A 14,457-nucleotide genomic window follows, 5' to 3' on the forward strand; every position below is an offset into this window, starting at 1 on the left:
CAATACCTTACCAATATCAGCTACGGGCCTATCTCCATTTGAGTGTAGTGTAGGTTACCAGCCACCTATTTTTCCCAGTCTGGAATCCGAAGTCACGGTCCCCTCCGTTCAAGCCTTCGTCCAGAGGTGTCACCGCACTTGGACTAGAGCCCGCGAGACTCTACTCCAAGTAGGGGCGCATACCAAGGCTAAAGCCGATCTCCACCGGTCTAGGCCTCCCGTATACGCCCTGGGTTAAAAAGTAGGTCTTTCTACTAGGAACATTCCTCTCCGTTCCGTTTCTAATAAATTGGCTCCCAAATTTATTGGCCTGTTTACTGTTACCAAGATCATTAGCCCGGTGGCAGTCCGCCTCAAACTTCCTACTGCGTACAGGAGAATTCATCCTGCCTTCCATGTGTCTAAAATAAAGCCCCTATTTCATTCTCCTATTAATCCGCCTACCCAGGTCCCCCTAAAAGCATCAAAAAATGCCAGAAGTTGCAACAGATTTAGATTTCAAAACACTCGAAACCTTAGAAGGAACTCAAAGAAACATTATGATGCCAAGGTAGAACTTTAAATGCCTTTGATGGACTGTCCATTTAAGCACGTTAGTGTCTTTGAACTAAGTTACGAAGTGGATCCACATCTGTAATATTTCCCCCTAAAAAATAAAAAATGCCAGCAGCTAAAACAGATTTAAAATTCAAGACAATTGAGCCCTTAAATGTGAATTAAAGTCTAGAGCCCGACCGATATGGATTTTTGGGGGCCGATGCCGATATTAACTCGAAAATAGCCGATTTATAAGCCGATATTTTGATTTTGAAAATAAACTGGATATTAGACCCATTTCCTATAAACTGCACTTACACAACATTCAATAGCAAAATATCTGCCTGTTCTATGTATGTGGGCTGTATAAACCATTTTCCAGAAGGGATTTATGTAAAAAAAAAAAAGCCTTAGATTACGGTCTCAATGACTAAACAATTGCACATCAAAAGTATATATTTTTTAATGATCAAAAAACAGTCTGGTTTTAAACATTTAACACTTTTACTTTCTTCCAGTTGAAGCTTGTTTTAACAGTCTGTGTGTGTACTGTAAATAAATTATAATACTAAAGTTAAAGTATTTGCAGAAGTAGTCCCACACTTTGCTGCTACAGCATTCACCTTTTTCAGGTATCTGTAGGCAGAAAGAGAGACAGAGAAAGAACAAGCATGTGTATTAATAATATCACCATGTATCATTACTCATGTCCTCATTAGAATTAGAATTATAATAAACAGGGATCTCCTACATAGGCAAAAATGAGAAATTTATATATTTTTTTATTTGTCAAGCAATAGGTATTACCTACTTATATTTAACTATATTATTTCAACATTTTCCTGTTATGTCTGTAAAGCTGCTTTGAAACAATATGTAAAAAGAAAAAAAGAAAAAAGCGCGTGTTCAGCTCACATTTATTTACATGTCCCCTCTTGTTTAATCATTTCTTACGCACCTACTGTAGTTACTGTAACTACACTATATTTACTCTCACAGACACATTCACAACGGACCCGTTTATCTTCTCCTCTTCTCTTTGTGCAGTCTGAATCAAAACATCGTCATGCGCTGGCGAACGTAAAGTTAGCCTACTGTTACCGGAAGATTACGGAATCAATTCGAAGTTGAATGGTTAAGGTTAGTGTCATGAACACACCGCTGTCAATTTTGAGAAGAACCACCTTCAAACAAGTTAATAGCAAGCATTTAAGGGGCCTGCTAAAAAGAAAGCTATATTAGCTTTAGAGTAACATAACCAGCCTGAATTCACCAAATTGTGCTCTGTACCTGAGGGTAGCCTCCTTTTCCTTGCTTCTCTCTTAATTATCATCAGCTGAACTAGTGCTATCGCTCGCTTCTTACAACGGGACAGATACATGTTTGCTGCTGACCGAAAGGAGGAACAACAGACTATGAAAGAGCTCCCACTAAAAGTTTTTAAAACTCCGCCAACGCCATAGCGCAGCGCAGCGCAAATCGCGTTGTATCTGAAGGGCAACGCTGAACCCAGCATACCGTGTCCTGTGTGAAAGGACCATTACGCGGTCATTATGTGGGAAACACACCGCAATAGAATAAGAATAATTTAAATGCTAACGTTATAGTTTGACCTCTTATTAACGTTCGCGCTCTTCCACTGATAAACATGGTATTAGCTTTGTGGCTAATCTAATATAGCAATGCATGAGCGGCTGTAAGTGATGTTGCAGAATATTTAGAAGTGATAATGATAGGACCGTTAGCTAGAACTACCACACCGTTTTTATATACAGTGTATGAACTAAATCTACAATCATTTCACATGACGAACGACAGACTCACCTGGGTGGCTTGGCTGATCGCTTTCTTCTGTAGTGAATTTCTGGCGCTGTTGTCAACAGCTGTTGTGAAACTGTTAACACTGTGAAATCAATATCTTATTAACAGATTTGTACACACATCTGCACTTTGTTGTTTCTGACGAAAGAATTCACCAGAAAGAGGTCTCCAGTCAGCGAGCGAGTGAAGGAAGCACAGGTATTTTAGTGATGACTCATCTGAAAGCCTCTGATTGTCCATTGCATTCAAAAGCTCAACAGCATCTTGTGTGATTGGTTATAATGCGCAGCGATGAAAAAACGCATCTATGTCTGGCTCAGCGCCAGCCAGCGAACACAGATCTGAATTTAGCAGCTGATGATATGACTCGCTGAACATAATAACACCAGTATGATTGTATTAAAATTAATAAAATCTTAATCGGCTATTTTTTGTCTTTTGGAAGCTGCATTCAACTTGGTTCCCATCTGTTATAAATCACACATACAAAAAACTAATGTCAAAGTGGTATCGTGTACTGTAATCGAATGTAGCCGAAGTTATTACCTGTTGAACAGCACACGCGGTGTTCATCTAATAAAGATCTTCATCAATAGCAATAATAGCCTTTGCAGATTTGCTTTCAATTCAGTGCAGTTCCTATAGCCACGTTTTCAACGCTGCTGATGTTAAACGTTACAACTCTTGAGTGAACCACTTCAGATTCTCAGCGCGTGCGGCAGGGATCTGAATGAATCATTCAAACTGATTCATGAACCAATTCACTCGTTTGCCAATTGGTTTGATCAAGCCTTTGAACAGAATTGACTCAAAAGAATGAATCATTCGTGAATGAGTATCGCTCATTGCCCAGAGAAAAGTAGACATCGTGTTTGGAATAAACTGAAGCATTTATAACATTAATTGCATTAAGATTAAGTAACGAGAGGAGCGTTGCCCACAGTAACGAAGTAAAAGTACAGAATTTTCCCCAAAAATTTACTCAACTAAGAGTAAAACCTATTCTATTACACCATTAAATATCATTAAATATACTCCAAAAGTATTAGTTACCCAAAAAATGTGTATTTTAATTTCAGAAGACCCTCTTTCATTGCCATGTTTGGGTAGTTCATTGCCAGACTATCACACAGCTGCCTCAATTCTTGTTCTCCATACAGCAGTGGCACTGGAGAGGGCCAGGTGTCAGGTGACAACATATTTATTTGATCAAAAAGCTCCAGCTCATACTCTGGGACCATCCTGGACTGCATGCTACAACTGAGTGCATGAAAAAACTTTTTGTGGTTAATTTTTATTTGTCTCCCACCAGTTGTCAATGGAACCCCCTTAAAAACATCATCTTGAACTACCTGACAGGCTATCTGGAAATGAGGGCCTGGTGTCTCCATCATTGCTAAGAAAACCGTTTAACTTTTTTAAACCTTCTGAGAGAAGAATTTCTCTGTTTTGTAATTCTTCAGACAAGTCTTTAAGCTCTTCTAGAGCATCCAACATTAGTCCCAAATTGACAACAAGACCCTCTTAGGATAATTTAGCTGCAAGCCGGTCATACATGCACCTTTTAGTCACTGCAGGACGACCTTCTGACAATTTGTTTTGTAATGCTAGATAGGCCTATATATAACCACTATTTAGCAATTAATGTTTTGAGGTTGATTTTGAATTAGTCAGATGTTAGAGCCTCAATGGTCAGGTTTGTCAGTTCACAGCATTCTGAGATCACTAATGCTGAAATAGTGTTTCTGTTGAAATGAAGTGGAAACAAGCCCAAATGTGCTAAAAACCATCTTTCTCAGTTAGAGAATGTTGCTTCATTCCATGTTAAATACAAATCTTGCCAAAATGAAAAGATGCCTCTGTCTTGTGAATAGAAATGGTTTTTTGCAAGACAGAAAGACAGTTTTTAATGTGTTAGAATTCCTATGCACATAAACTTATGTTAGAGTCTCAATGCTCAGGTTTGTCAGATCACAGCATTCTGGGATCACTAATGCTGAAATAGTGTTTCTGTTGAAATGAAGTGGAAACAAGCCCAAATATGCTAAAAACCATCTCTCTAAGTTAGAGAAAGTTGCTTCATTCAATGTTAAATACAAATCTTGCCAAAATGAAAGATGCCTCTGTCTTGTGAATAGAAATGCTTTTTGCAAGACAGAAAGACAGTTTTTAATGTGTTAGAATTCCTATGCACAAAAACGTCCCTAGGTTACGTATGTAACCCTAGTTCCTCGAGGGAACGAGACGCTGCGTCGAGCGCTTTTGGGGAATGCCTTTGGCAAGAACAACTCTGAATATCATGTGCAGTCAGTCTAATGAAAGAGCGTGGCGTCACGGGCGGGGTGACGCAGCGACCAGGAAGCTATAAAGGCACCTGCCACACAACTGACTTCCGCTTTGAGTAGGGAAGCAAGCGCAGGCAGGCGTGCCGGGAGTATGGCTCTGCGACGCAGCTCGAGTTCCCAAAGAGGAACGTCCCTAGGTTACGTATGTAACCCTAGTTCCTCGAGGGAACGAGACGCTGCGTCGCAGAGCCATACTCCCGGCACGCTTTTGGGGAACGATGTGCCAACGCTTCCAGACTACCAAACCCTTGCCTAGTGTGTATCCGAAGAGCACAGCTAAGGCGAGAGGACAGAAGAGCCAGGAGTGGCTTGCATATCAAGATTGTAAAATCTGGCGAATGTAGAGGGCGTGGACCACCCCGCAGCGTTGCAGATGTCCAAGAGGGACACACCTGCTAGAAAGGCCTTAGAGGCAGCCATACTCCGTGTAGAGTGAGCCTTGGCTCCCAAAGAAAGGGGAAGACCAAAGGACTCATAGGACTTGTTGATAGCCTCGCAAATCCAACGACTAAGGGTCTGCTTAGAGGCAGGGGAACCCTTTTTAGGAGGACCGTAGCAAACAAGCAATTGGTCAGGTTTCCTCCACAGCAGCTCTGTGGACGTATGCGTCCAGTCCACGACCTGGACACATACTATTTAGCTTCACCTGGTCTGGCTCCCGAAAGGGAGGAGGACAGAAGGCCTGCAGTACTATGGGTTGTGGCGTAACAGAGGGAACTTTAGGAATGTAACCCGCTCGAGGGTATAAAAATGCTTTGGCCATACCAGGGGCAAAGTCTAAGTAGGTAGGGGCCACCGAGGGGGCCTGACAGTAATATTCATGAATCGGCTCAAATGGAGCTTTACAAAGAGCCTCTAACACCACAACTAAGTCCCAGGGGGGAACACGGGACCGTACTGGAGGTCTCAGCCTCAGCGCACCGTGGAGGAAACGTGTAACTAGGGGGTGTCTACCCACTGACTGACCGTTGAAAGGGACGTGGTAAGCAGCTATGGCCGCCACGTACACCTTTAAGGTGGAGTGAGTTAACCCCGCAGAGAGCCTAGCTTGGAGAAACTCCAGAACTGTACCAACTGGGCAGTTAGCAGGGTCAAGCTGGCGGTCTCTGCACCATGAGGATAAGGGTTTCAACCTCAGGGCGTACAGTTTCCTTGTAAAGGGAGCTCTGGATTGGTGTGTGGGGTCTCAACAACCTCGGTTGGGAGACCGGAAGCTATGAGCTGTGCCCCCTCAGGGGCTACACAGACAACTTCCACAACTCCGGGTGAGGGTGAATATTTTGCCCTACACCTGAAAGAGCAGATCTGTCCTGATCGGATTCACCCATGGAGAGCCGTCGAGGAGAGAGATCAGATCTGCGAGCCATACTGGGCCCGGCCAGAACGGGGCTACTAATAGAAGATGGACCCCGTCCCGGCGTACTCTCGCCAGAACTCCCGGGAGCAGAGCGATAGGGGGAAAAGGCATACAGACGAAGCCTCGGCCAGATCTGTACCATAGCGTCCAGTCCCAGAGGAGCTGGATGAACTAGAGAGAAACAGAGGGGACATTGCGAAATCTCTTGAGTCGCAAAGAGGTCCAAAAAACTCTCCATATCTTCTTCACCACCTTGGGGTGAAACCCCCCGGGTCTTGGCCCCTGTCTCGACAGTATGTCTGCTCCCACAGTCAATCTCCCAGGAATATACACTGCTCTGATTGAGAGGAGTTTGTCCTGGGACCACAGAAGGATCTGGTGTGCCAGCTTGTACAAGGGGCACGGATGCCGATCTCTCTGGTGACTGATATAAGAGATCGCCAATGTGTTGTCAGTGCGCACCAACACATGGTGACCTCTCAGGTCTGGGAGGAAATATTATTTCAATGCTCGATGCACAGCTAGCATCTTTAGACAACTGGTATGCCATGTCAGATGGCGACCGCTCCACAGACCGCGGGCAGGGTGGCCACTCATGACCGCACCCCAACCGGTGAGGGACGCATCTGTCACTAGTGTTACACGGCGACCAAGAGCTCCCAACACCGGGCCCTGATTCAAGAACCAAGGTTTCTTCCATATGTCTAAGGCACGAAGGCATCGCCACATGACCTGAATAGTTCGGAAAGGATTTCCCCTTGGGGAAAACCCCTTCGTCTTGAGCCACCACTGAAGGGGCCTCATGTGCAGGAGACCAAAAGGTATCACGTTGGACGCAGCTGCCATGAGCCCTAACAGTCTCTGAAACGTGGAAGGATGGATATGTGGAAGTATGCGTCTTTGAGATCTATTGCGACAAACCAGTCCTCGGATCTGATTTGAGCTACATCCTGTTTGACAGTGAGCATTTTGAACTTCAGTGACATAACTGAGAGGTTTAGATGACGTAAGTCTAAGATCGGACGCAACCCCCACATCCTTCTTTGGAACTATGAAATACCGGTTGTAAAACCCGGATTCCCTGTCTAGAGGAGGGACCACCTCGATGGCCACCTTCCTTATTAGGGTATTCACTTCTTGTTCCATCACCAGAGCCTGCTGGGGGCCGACTACTGTCGGTGTAACCCCATTGAATGTCGGCGGTGGATGGCCGAACTGAATGCGATAGCCTCTTTCTACCGTGTGCAGGACCCATTGAGATACATTTGGCAGTAGTTTTCACGCTGCTAACTGATGTACTAAGGGAATCAGTCCCTTGAGACTGACCTCTGGTGTAAGAGGCCCCCGAAGGGGCGGCGAGCGTCTCAGCTCCGCTACACTCACTGGCGGAAATAACTGAGAGCAGTGCTCGCTGGAAGCGGCTGCACCCTGAAACTCTGGCAGGGTTGGCAGACCCACCTCCCGAGGGCACTGAGTTGAGACGGGCACCGTATAATGAGGTGGACACCGCTCTACCCCAGTAGGGGCCGCCCTCTGTAGTCGTGACTGAAATGCGTCATGACTTCTTGGCCGTGGACCTCCCAGCCTGACATCAGATTGGGATTAGGCTGAAAAGTCGTCAGCCCAGAGCGTTGCTCTGTCTGTACATGGAGGGGCTGCTCCCGCCCAGCAGTCCCTCCAGTACATCTAACTTCACATTTTCAATAACTGTCATTACATTCCTCAGAATTTAATGCAGTCAAACAATCAGACAAGTAAACACGGTCTGGATTGTGATACAATTCACATTGAAGTGATATATTGAACTTCTTGAAGTTAGATAACGGTCATTAGATTCCTCAGAATCGAATGAAATTCAGCAATCAGACAAGTAAACACGGTCTAGATTGAGATAAAGTACACATTGAAGTGCTGACTTCTCAAAGTCATTATATTTCTTGGAATTTTTAAACAATCAAACAATCAGACAAGTAAACACGGTCTGGATTGTGATACAATACACATTGAAGTGATATATTAACTTCTCAGTTATTAAATTTCTTAGAATTTAATGAAATCAAAACAATCAGACAAGTAAACACGGTCTAGATTGTGACAAAGTACACATTGAAGTGATAGAACTAACTCCTCCTTTTTTAAATGGAGTTTAAACAACCAGACAAGCGGTCGGGTATGGAAAATTCACATCAAAACTGAAAATGATGTAATACACGTGTTGCCTCGACAGTGCGCGAATAATTAGTCACACAAACAATATTAATCCCCTCGGAGACTTAAATAGCTGCCTGTATAATGTTAGGCATAACACTGTTTATCGTAAATGCTTATGCAATTTTATGTTTGTGCAACTAAAAGCTCGCCGACGCCCTCCGTATCAATCTCCTCGGAGAAAGAAAGGCGGAGCGTCAAACCCGATGCTCGGGGGGGAAGAACCGAAGCTCGGGCTTCCGAACCCCGGAATCAGGCAGATCTGATGGGTAAGGTAGGAGATAAGGACGTGCCCGTCTCCATTCCCTCCAACAGATCGATCTGCGAACACAACGAATGCCGGCGCCATTCCGCCTCGGCGAAAACGGGACCGGTATCGCAAGGAACGCTGGCGAAGACTCCCTCCTCGAAGAGAGCACTCCGGGATCAAAGCATACACAACGGCCAGGCAGTCGGCTCCCTCGAGAGCCGACTCAGTGTGCTTCGATCCCAGGCAAACCACGCATAGACTGTTTGTATCCCCACCCGTGATGTACGTGGGCAGGGAGGAACAAACAATCCATAGCGCGATCTGGAATCGCCCTCCAAATGTCGTGTCTTTGCTTTGCTCTTAGGCATTATGTTGTTTATTGGGACAGACAACAATAAATAAGGCTCACAAGACAGACTTTAGACATGCACACTGTAGCAGAAATGAGTCGAAGAGACAAATTAAAGAGTCTATCAGAGCTGTGTGCATTGAAACATGAGCTGAATTCCTCAGGAAGTCATAAATCAGTTCTAGTGCCACAAGAACCAAGCAGATTACCAACCAACTTGTTCACACAACAGCTTTCAACATGAACACCACTAGAGCATTTATTCACAATTTCAATTCGAAGAAGAGATTGTCAAATTTGTTGTTCATAATTGAAATGCAACGCTGGACATCACATGGAAACCCATGAGATTACTGCACAAGTCCCATTGACTCCCCCATCCAGCAGAACCATACTGAAATTCCTAAGGGGGAAGGGCTTTAAACCTTTGTCTTCACAGAAAAGTCCCTTTGCCAGAGAATGGCAAAGAAACTGCTTTTTATACATTATATATGGACCAGAATGAACTCAAAAAGACTTCTAAATGAATCGTTCCATTGCTTAACTCCATATTCATTTATGTGTAACCCACACATTTGACTATCATGTATAATCACTTATTGTGTATGTCTTTTGATAACTATAGGATACATAGTCATGTCTAGTATTGACATAATCGAATTTTCTTGCTTGATATTGTCCTGACAATCATTTATTTGTAAAATTTATCATAATCATGTTATAGGAATCATGTCCAAAATTAGACCCTGTGAGGCAAGAACCACATGCTTGGTAAGATAAACAATGATTTATGATACCCCAGACCCCAGGATCTTATTGGTCAATACAACATTTGAGGGGTGGCCCACGAGGAAGTTTAAATACGTTGGACCCCATGAAATTTTGCTTTTAGTCTAGCATTGCTTGTGCTATCAGTCATGCAGGCTTTTAGTCTGCTTTCAGTTCCAGCCTTGCTCGTGCTATCAGTCATGCTATTAGTCATGCCTGCTCTTAGCTTTTAGCTTGTAGCTTTGCTACCTAGCTTTAGCTTGTAGCATCTAGCCATGCGGTTAGTCATCATTGTTCTTTGAGCGCGGTTCCAGCTTGCCTGCCTGCTGCTACTACGCCACAATGAGAAGGAACACAACCTAGTCTCGTCAAACTTTATTTCTTTTCTTTTCCGTTTGAGAGTTTCGTGTTCTGAGTTAAGTTTTGTAACGTCGAGTCTCCGACGCCTGACCTCGGATGCCCGTTCGACTTCGACCAGCGCACACGACTCTCCAGCTTCAGCCAACGCCCAAGCACGGGCTCCCCAAGACGTCACTTCAGCCAACTGAACTTCCAGCCAATCAGCGACACCGGGATACCCCTTTCAACGGGAGTCCCTTTCACAGCAAACGAAGGCAACGTATTCCCAGATATTTGTTGTGCTGGTGTATCTAATATAATTTTAACCCCATTGAGGAACTCGATGCGAGCGCTAATTACGTGATTGATGGTTGTTCATGTCTATGCAATTTAACGTATTGCTGTTAACTTGGGATTCCATATTTCCATTCTCTTAAACTCATCTTTCCCTAACTTTCGACCTTCCTGCAACTTGTGTGAATGTGTGTGTGCGTGTGTTTATGTGTTAGATTAGTTTATATGTCTTAGATTTATCTAATAAAGCCTTATTCATATTGAAAAGAGAAGTATCTTGTGTTTTGTGCTTACAAGTTAATGTCTTGAACTGCCGATCTTGTTACTGTGCTAATTGATAGTGTTTTCACTATAGTTTGGATATTAGTATCCAGCGCAGATTTTATGTTAAACGGCTCGTTCACTGAACCGCAGGCGCGTCTCCGTGAACAGCCGTGAAACAGTGATTCTGTTCAAATTCCCTTTAAAATCTTAAATGATTCCCTTTGAGCTAAATTGACCTGTTTCCCTTACAAAACACAGAGCGCTTGCTGAAAGACGCAAAGCTGAAGTCAGCTGTGTGGCAGGTGCCTTTATAGCTTCCTGGTCGCTGCGTCACCTCGCCCGTGACGCCACGCTCTTTCATTAGACTGATTGCACACGATATTCAGAGTTGTTCTTGCCAAAGGCGTTCCCCAAAAGCGTTAGACGCAGCTCAAGTTCCCAAAGAGGAACTTATGTTAGAGCCTCAATGCTCAGGTTTGTCAGTTCACAGCATTCTGAGATCACTAATGCTGAAATAGTGTTTCTATTGAAATGAAGTGGAAACAAGCCCAAATGTGCTAAAAACCATCTTTCTCAGTTAGAGAATGTTGCTTCATTCCATGTTAAATACAAATGCCTCTGTCTTATGAATTGAAATGTTCTTTGCAATGCAGAGAGACAGTTTTTAATGTGTTAGAATTTCTATGCACATAAACTTATGTTAGAGCCTCAATGCTCAGGTTTGTCAGTTCACAGCATACTGAGATCACTAATGCTGAAATAGTGTGTCTGTTTAAATGAAGTGGAAACAAGCCCAAATATGCTAAAAACTATCTCTCACAGTTAGAGAATGTTGAATCATTTAATGTTAAATATAAATCTTGCCCAAATGAAAGATGCCTCTGTTTTGTGAGTAGAAATGCTTTTTGCAAGACAGAAATACATTTTTAATGTGTTAGAATTCCTATGCACAAAAACTTATGTTAGAGCCTTAATGCTCAGGTTTGTCAGTTCAAAGCATTCTGAGATCACTAATGCTGAAATAGTGTTTCTGTTGAAATGAAGTGGAAACAAGCCCAAATATGCTAAAAACCATCTCTCTCAGTTAGAGAATGTTGATTCATTTAATGTTAAATACAAATCTTGCCAAAATGAAAGATGCCTCTGTTTTGTGACTAGAAATGCTTTTTGCAAGACAGAAAGACAGTTTTTAATGTGTTAGAATTCCTATGCACATAAACTTATGTTAGAGCCTCAACGCTCAGGTTTGTCAGTTCACAGCATTCTGAGATCACTAATGCTGAAATAGTGTTTCTGTTGAAATGAAGTGGAAACAAGCCCAAATATGCTAAAAACCATCTCTCTCAGTTAGAGAATGTTGATTCATTTAATGTTAAATACAAATCTTGCCAAAATGAAAGATGCCTCTGTTTTGTGAGTAGAAATGCTTTTTGCAAGACAGAAAGACAGTTTTTAATGTGTTAGAATTCCTATGCACATAAACTTATGTTAGAGCCTCAATGCTCAGGTTTGTCAGTTCACAGCATTCTGAGATCACTAATGCTGAAATAGTGTTTCTATTGAAATGAAGTGGAAACAAGCCCAAATGTGCTAAAAACCATCTTTCTCAGTTAGAGAATGTTGCTTCATTCCATGTTAAATACAAATCTTGCCAAAATGAATGATGCCTCTGTCTTATGAATTGAAATGTTCTTTGCAATGCAGAGAGACAGTTTTGTGTTAGAATTTCTATGCACATAAACTTATGTTAGAGCCTCAATGCTCACGTCTGTCAGTTCACAGCATTCTGAGATCACTAATGCTGAAATAGTGTTTCTGTTGAAATGAAGTGGAAACAAGCCCAAACATGCTAAAAAAAACATCTCTCTAAGTTAGAGAATGTTGCTTCATTCAATGTTAAATACAAATCTTGCCAAAATGAAAGATGCCTCTGTCTTGTGAATAGAAATGCTTTTTGCAAGACAGAAAGACAGTTTTTAATGTGTTAGAATTCATATGCACATAAACTTATGTTAGAGTCTCAATGCTCAGGTTTGTCAGATCAGAGCATTCTGAGATCACTAATGCTGAAATAGTGTTTCTGTTGAAATGAAGTGGAAACAAGCCCAAATATGCTAAAAACATCTCTCTAAGTTAGAGTATGTTGCTTCATTCTATGTTAAATACAAATCTTGCCAAAATAAAAGACGCCTCTGTCTTGTGAATAGAAATGCTTTTTGCAAGACAGAAAGACAGTTTTTAATGTGTGTAACAACGAGTCTTACAGAATAATTAACTCAAATGATATATAGGGAATTTGAATAATTAATCAGGAATATGATTAATTTAGATCTCAGATGACAGTTACATTAAATTTGATTGATTATGAAAAATAGCTCAATTGCCTATAAGAATAAATAATCACAGGGCACTGTAACTTACTCATTAATATGTCAATATTAAATTCTTCATATCAATTATTGTGATATCTCTTACTGTAAATTACTGCAAATCAAACCGTGGTATGTCCAGCAAACCACTGTAGACCTATCAATTTTCAATAAAGTTATCACGCCTTATAATTCAAGGAAAAGTATTCTCTGGCCATGAAAATATTATCCTATCCTTATGATAAATTTAGTTTCTAAATTTAGAGCTTGTAGCTATAGATCAGACATCTCAGTGACTCGTAATGTGAGTGGGGTGGAGTCCAAGCCAATCGTCAGTATATGGGTTTTTAATAATTAAACTAGTAATACATCAAACTACAAATCACACAGAGTAAATATGCATACGACAATACAAACAGTAAGCTTTATACAAGACATAACGAATCTAAATAAAAGAGAGAGAGAGAGAGAGAGAGAGAGAGAGAGAGATTTTTTTGATTTTTAACCCATACTTTTATTATGACAATACCAAAAAAAACATCAAACCATTATCACACAACCATTTAACACATCAAAAAACTAAAAATTAAATCCCCCTCAAACACAGTACAAAAAACCTCATTAAAACACCACTGCAATACAAAAGTTTCCAAATCCTGCATCTCTTTATAATATTTAAACTCAACCGAGATCCTGGACCTAATAAATGCCTTAAACAACAGTTCTCCATCTTGGCCATGTATATTATTAATCCTGTTTCTTCTTGAAATATACATGGCCATTTTTGCCTGGCCAACCATAAAGTTAATCAACTGCCATTTAAATCTTTGATTGCGGTTGTATCCTGCCCCATAAATGAAAGCCTTAGGGGTGAAAGTTTCCTTAAAACCTATAAACAATTGTTTTAATAGTGCAAAAAGGGATTTTAGCCTACTACATTCGAGAAAACAATGAAAAATTGTTTCTCTTAACCCACAAAAAACACAACCTTCTTTGACATTAGAATTAATAACTGAGACAAATGCATTAACAGCAACAGCCCCTTTCAGGATTCTCCACTGTAGATCTCCTGATTTTTTCATCAATGGTGGTTTATATAAAACCCTCCAAAATGGTTTGACTTCATTTCCAATGTCAAATTTCTCTCTCCAGACATTATCACTTTTCTCACACAATGTGGACTTGTGCATTATTTTAACATAACATTTGTAAATCACTTTTCCACTTATTTCTTCTAACAATAGATTCTGAAGTCCATTCAAATTTAACAAAGTACCAGACATGTTTTTTAAATCGGGTGTAATCCAGTGCTTGGGAAAAGGATCTCTCATGTCAGGAAGCAGATTTCCTGCCTCAAAACTTTTAAGCAATGTCAATTCCTCTGCTGTCAGCTTATTCCTCCATAATTCCAAGATTGTTGAGGTTTGTCTCATTGATTTTTGTCCCAATAAAGATGCCACAGCCACAATTTCCTTCAATTCAGATCCAGCCACTTTAATCATGTGACCAAGCTTTACAGTTTGAGTGTCACACAATCTCTGAAATAGATTTGGTAC

This window comes from Carassius auratus, unplaced genomic scaffold (assembly GCF_003368295.1).
Source record: "Carassius auratus strain Wakin unplaced genomic scaffold, ASM336829v1 scaf_tig00216553, whole genome shotgun sequence".
Lineage (NCBI taxonomy): Eukaryota > Metazoa > Chordata > Actinopteri > Cypriniformes > Cyprinidae > Carassius > Carassius auratus.